At 39.8% G+C, this 6,000-nt stretch overlaps 1 protein-coding gene across 19 annotated transcripts in view; it reads right to left on the reverse strand.

Annotated features, from left to right (window-relative positions):
* LOC124381300 (adhesion G protein-coupled receptor L3-like) overlaps positions 1 to 5,787 on the reverse strand; it is a 298,169-nt gene extending 292,382 nt beyond the window's left edge. For 18 of the 19 annotated variants that reach the window (XM_046842803.1, XM_046842805.1, XM_046842802.1 and 15 more), the window contains exon 1: positions 4,958 to 5,787. The gene's annotated coding sequence lies outside the window, so the exon portion shown is untranslated. The remainder of the gene's footprint in view (positions 1 to 4,957) is intronic. The other variant, XM_046842786.1, reaches the window with a different exon arrangement.
* Positions 5,788 to 6,000: the final 213 nt, after the last annotated feature.

Here is a 6,000-nt window from a genome sequence, read left to right on the forward strand (position 1 = left end):
TAGCAATACATGTTAAAACAAACTAGCATGATAACTGACTTGCAATCTTCTGTGTCTGATTCTGTTCAGAAGCTCACAATGATATGGAGTTATATTCGTCTTTTTGTTCACCTTCACCACGATCCTCACTGTGGCTAATTATAGCCCTGCACTAATTTGACTTAATAGATGATCCTGAACAGCTTAATTGAACAGTGTTGCGTCGTTGTGGGTGGGCACACAAGATTGGTGAGCTTTACAATTAAATGTCACTTCACCGCTTCTAATCAAAAGATTTGTTCTTCCAACCAGGTGTTCGCGCTCATATCGGCATGTGGCGAGTACGTGAGGCAAACGAGTTCAATTCCCTCCTGAAAGGAGATGTTTATTTTGGGAAGTTGGCCTTCACTTGCTCTCCTCCTCAAAACTGTATCTGACGGAGATATGCTGCATGACAATAGCTGTATGTCTCTCACTAACAACCTTATTCGCTCCAGCTGGGAGCCAGGACTTTTTAATTTGAAATGGATTTAGGAACAAGGGTCATGCTGTGGGACGGCAAACTGGGGGCGGAAAAAGTGCATGGTCCCATTGTTTTGGTTGGCTCCTTTAAAAAAAAAAAGGAAGCTAAAATCCACGCAAAAGCAGATTTCTTTCTAATTTTATTTAGTTTTATTTCACCACCAGACAGGATTTGTAAGGAAGATGGTTCACTGCTTGTTCTGGATAACTGAAGTCTTGTTATGTGGCCATGCAACATAGTTTTTTGCTTATAATTGCACTCAGGAATTGTGCACAGGAAAACCACATTTGAGTTTCTGTGTATCTGTGCATCTTTGTCTTCAAAGAGTTTTATCTTTATACCAAAACCTGCCATGGCCTTGAGCTGATTAACTTTATATACAGTATTAACTGACCTCAGCCCTGAATTCACCCTACGCGTATGTTCCTCGTAGAACCAGAAGAGCTGACCCAAGATCAGGTTTACTTTTGAAAAGTGGGAGAGCAGACGACTGCATTTCTGTCTCATTACAACATATAGAGAACAACTGCTTTATTAAATCAAGTTTCTCAGGAGAAACACTGACCGATTTCTCCATCCCCCAAGGCAAACGCTCTGTTATTTTGAGAATCCGCCTCATGCTGAATTAGTAAAATAACACAAGAGCACTCTTCTCACTCTTAGCTCTGAGACACACTAAAGTTCTCTAGAGTAAAGCTTTTTTTATACACTCTACCGTTTTTTTTTTTTTTATTCCTGCTTGATTTTGCTGTTCCGGACAGAAATTGCATGTTGTAAAAAAAGTTGAAATTGGCGGTCTTAAAAGATTTATTGCCACGATGAAGAAAAAGAGCCAATGACAAAACGCTGATAGTGTCAGAATTATTTTCCCTAAAATCTCAGCACTTATTCTCATTTAAAAACCACCGGAAGGGTGACATAGTATTAAAAATCTTGATGATCTTCATTGTACCATGATGTGGCATGGAACACTACTTATTTTACCGTGTTTTCATTGTCATCTGTCTGCCAAGACAAAATCTCAAAGGTCCATTGTAATTGCGCTAAATCCGACAGAGCTAATGGAAAAGCGGCATGCCTCGTTTTATCCTGTAACACCTTTCAGAAATCTAATGGGCGTAAAAGATCTACTTGAACGAATGAAGAGGTCTTCGGGGAGCTAAAACCAGGAACAGCATGAAAGCCAATGACATTGTTCCATATGGAAGTAGTCGGAACGGGCTTAACGAATCACAGAGCTCGATGTCTGAGGGCTTTCGAATTAACCTGCGCGGTTATAAATCGGCCTCATTAGGGGAGAAACCAAACACCAGCTAATGTAAGAAGAGCTAAATCATGTAGCAGGAGGGGGGGAATGCAAACACACTAAAGACGTGGCAGAACCTTAAAAATTCATCATAAGTACCTCAGGGATCTTTGCAACCCTGAGTGCAATGGCAGGCAAAGCAAGAGACGGAATAATTCAGCTGACAACAATACAATATATATACGTATATATATATTAGTGGGGTGGTTTATGAAGAGGGGCGTTCTTGGCAATCCATTGAGCACAATCTGTTCATTGCACTTTAGCCACAGTGTGACACTTCCCGATCTTCAAACATCATCAGTGCAGATAAGCCCCTCCCCAACCCGGTAATCATCGATTAGTGCAGCCCCTCTGATTTAATCCTCGACCAGATGGGGTCAAAAGTCCAGCAGAGGAGATCAATTTTCCTCATGAAAAACTGCAGGGAATCAGGATAAAAAAATAGTATGACATGGCTGATTAGGAGGGAAGTCATTGTGAGGTTTATTTAAAGCAGATTCACTTACATAGAGTTATTATGAAGCGTCTAGAACTCCTGTAGTCCCGGTGTAACACAATGACACTATCTGTATCTGTTTATGCTCCAAATGTCAGTATCTATATCTTTATTTGAACCCAGAGTAGAGTGGGTCTCTTTTTAAATTAGATATGATCATTGCAATAAAACAGGTAGAAATATATCAGAATTGTCATGAATTCAAGCTCAGACAGTTCCTCAACTTCAGCTAAATCAAAGTTCCCAACTGTTCCCAAACTGATGTTTTGCACATGTATTGCTTTAGCTATTTTTAAACCACCATTAACCTGACCAGGCAGTTACTAAGGATGAATACATGAACACTATAAATGCATGAAGGTATGTGTTGTCTTTTCTTTTTACTTTCATCTAAGCTTGAAGAGCAATAAAATTGCTACACTCATCCAAGCACACCTTACTCCTTTGCCCTTTTTCTTCCACTGCTGTTCCAAAAAGGCAGCACACCTCCTTCCCAGGACCCTCCGATAAGGTCTGGGTTAATGGTTTGTTAACTGCTGAGGTAACTGTCGAGGTTCTCTGGTCATTTAAAGAGGCATTAACAACTAAACACTCAACAGCTATTCACTTGATGCAGAAGGGCCGAGGTCAACTGCTCTCTATGCAATATAAGGGCACACACACACACACACACACACACACACACACCATATGCACCTAAACATATTATTGTCTATTGCATGGAATCTGGTACTGGCTGAGAAACGGTGGACAAGTTATTAGAAGCAGGAGGGGAGTCTTGTAATGACCCCTACCCACAATCACATACGCCAAGCGCCAGAAATGATAGTTATAAATACTATGAGTAGTGCAGTGGTTGACAATCAATACTTCTGGTCAACTTTTCTTGCATTTTTCAGAACTAGCATCACATCTGATACAGGTTTACACACATATTCATGATGGAGAAGCGTTTTTTGCTATTAGCCAGGTCTCCTCATATAATAGCAGAAAGTGCTTAATGAGCATTCTGGACCAAAACACAGGATGCCACTCGGATTTAATTGAGCTACGTTAGATACTGGACATGCTAGTTTGTAATCTTCTGTTGAACATAACAACTATTTAATTAAAGCGAGACAATACAGAGGAATTCATACCAATTTTTTTGCTTTGTTTTGAATTTTTGGATTTTTTTTCATTGGAAAATTTTTTTATCAGAATATTTTTGGATTATTATTTAATAATAATTCTTAAAGAATAATCCAAAAATATTCCGATAACATTTTTTATTTCCAAAAAAAATGTATTGGAATATTTTTGAATTATTATTCAATAATTATTATTGTCTTTTTAAAAAAATACTACTAAATGAAATATTTATGGCTCGTTTTTGCTATAAAAAAAGATTTTTTCAACAATAAATGTTGGGGAAATTTCCTTTGAATTATGAATAGAAATGAAAATACGTTCCTTCCACTCTAGTAAGGAAATTGAGGTGTATATCATGATGACACATACCAGGAATATATGACATGACATCATTCTGTCAAAGTGGGAAGAGTTTGTTGAGTGAATAAAATCAGACGAAAATGCGATTTATTCTTGTGGGTATGATGAGATATGTTATAGATGCAGTTTATCAAAAAAAAAAAAAAAAAAATGATAAAAAAATGATTAATGCCTAAAACGAACGTGTTGTAACGCCAAACCTTGAATGTTTGTACCTGTAGAATCAACTGTAGGAACCTAATCAGAGTGAGGAAGTGTGTGTAATCATACCACGTAGTGATGCACCTCAATTCTGATTCAAGAATGTCACAGCACAGGCACACAGAGTTCCAAGCATCCTGTTTGCAGTTCTTTTCATATTCTAAAAATGTTCTAGGAAGCAATCCTCGTCTGTGATTTTACCCCTGCCCTTTTTTTACAACAAAAAACCACGCTGCTGTATGAATCCAATCTGTCCAATCATGAGCGAGATTTATCTCAAAATCAACGTTTGCTTCGTTTGGCTTTGGACTCGCATGACGTTCCAACCTTGCACTGAATATTCCTAGGACAGGCTCCACATCAACATCAACCCTGGCCTCCTGAATGAGGCGATTTCTCAAGACGAACGCATGAACGATTGACCGCTGAATGCATTCATTTTACTGGGAGAATGACAGTCAATAAGATTATGAAAAAATGATCATCGCTGGTCTGATCTGTCCGTCTCTCGTTATAGAGCAGCTGCGCTCGAGCGTCCATTCTGTCATGCATAACAAAACACACACACACACACACACACACACACACACACACACAAACCTCCCAATGTTTTACCATTGATTCGTTTGGTCACCAAAATGTGCTCCAACAATGACAACCAAACCTTACGTTTCATTTCAGCACAGATTTCCGTGCATGCACGCTTGCATTTACTGTAGTAAAACACTTGACATGACACTCATCAGCATTCCTCCCATTCATCACATGAATCATTGATCCTCATTGACTCCAGAAAAATGTACTGCTGCTTCTAACTAACCAATCAGACCAACACACACACACACACACACACACACACACACACACACATACAGAGAGCACCTTTTAAATTCCAATCTAATCATTTTAATGCATGTGATCAATACATTTCAATTCCACAAAGCTCGATTCATCCTACCTTATATTTCTCTCTATATATATTGATATACAGACTGCCCAGGTGGATGGACTCTGGATGGATGGATGGATGAATGGATAGATGGATGGATGGTGGTCCAAAAAACCCCACTTGGTGCGTTCAGTCTGTTCCGTGAGGTTCTCTCATCTGCTCGAAGGTTTTTTTTTTTTCTTTTCCCAAACCTTTAACCACTGATTAATGATTACAGCGCGCGCGCGCCCCACGATCAACTTCCACGGCTCGAGCGCGCAAAAATGAATGATAGGATCGTTAGGAAAAACGTGTTAATATGTAAATTGTTTATATTTTTCTTTTTTGCACAATAAATTCAGTACCCAGGTGAGCGCGGAAAATACGTATATTGAACCCAAAACCGCGCGTTCCTGCACCTTCGGGTTTGTCTCCAAGCGCCGCAAGTCCAATGTGTAAAAAAAAAAAAACTGAATATTTGAGTTAACAAAATGCACGTGAAAAAAAAACAATCCCAGTTGTTTGTTTGTTTGTTTCCTTGTTTTTCTCTATCACGCGCACATATCCCCGGCTCGCTCACCGTGTCTCCGGCGGCGCGGCCGCATCGCGCGCGCTCCTTCCCTGCAGACTCAATGAAGAAGCAGCGGCTTCGTCCGGTGTCCTCAGGTTTTCCTTTTTTCCTTTGAGTGCATGCACAACAACAACAACAAAAATAAATCGGACGGATTTAATAGTAATATTAATACTAATAATAAATAAATCAAAAATCAAAAACAACGCCGTGACATAAAGCAGCTCCAGGAACACTCGTGCGTCTGTGCGCGCGCGGCTCCGCGGAAACACACGCGCAGATCAGTGAAGTCTCAGCGCGAGCGGACTGCGGGAATGAGCTGAGCTGGGCAGGGTTGCCAGATGTTCCAAAAGTCAGGCAATCCAACAAGCCATCATAAATTCTTTGGATTTTTTCCCCTGTTCAGTTTTTATTTAAGCAGTAGACATTTCAAAAGGACTCTTCTAAAACCGTGTGTGTGGTTGTGTGTTTTATCAACAGCAATCATTAAGTCTGTTCCTGA

The sequence above is a fragment of the Silurus meridionalis genome, chromosome 28 (genome assembly GCF_014805685.1).
Source record: "Silurus meridionalis isolate SWU-2019-XX chromosome 28, ASM1480568v1, whole genome shotgun sequence".
NCBI lineage: Eukaryota > Metazoa > Chordata > Actinopteri > Siluriformes > Siluridae > Silurus > Silurus meridionalis.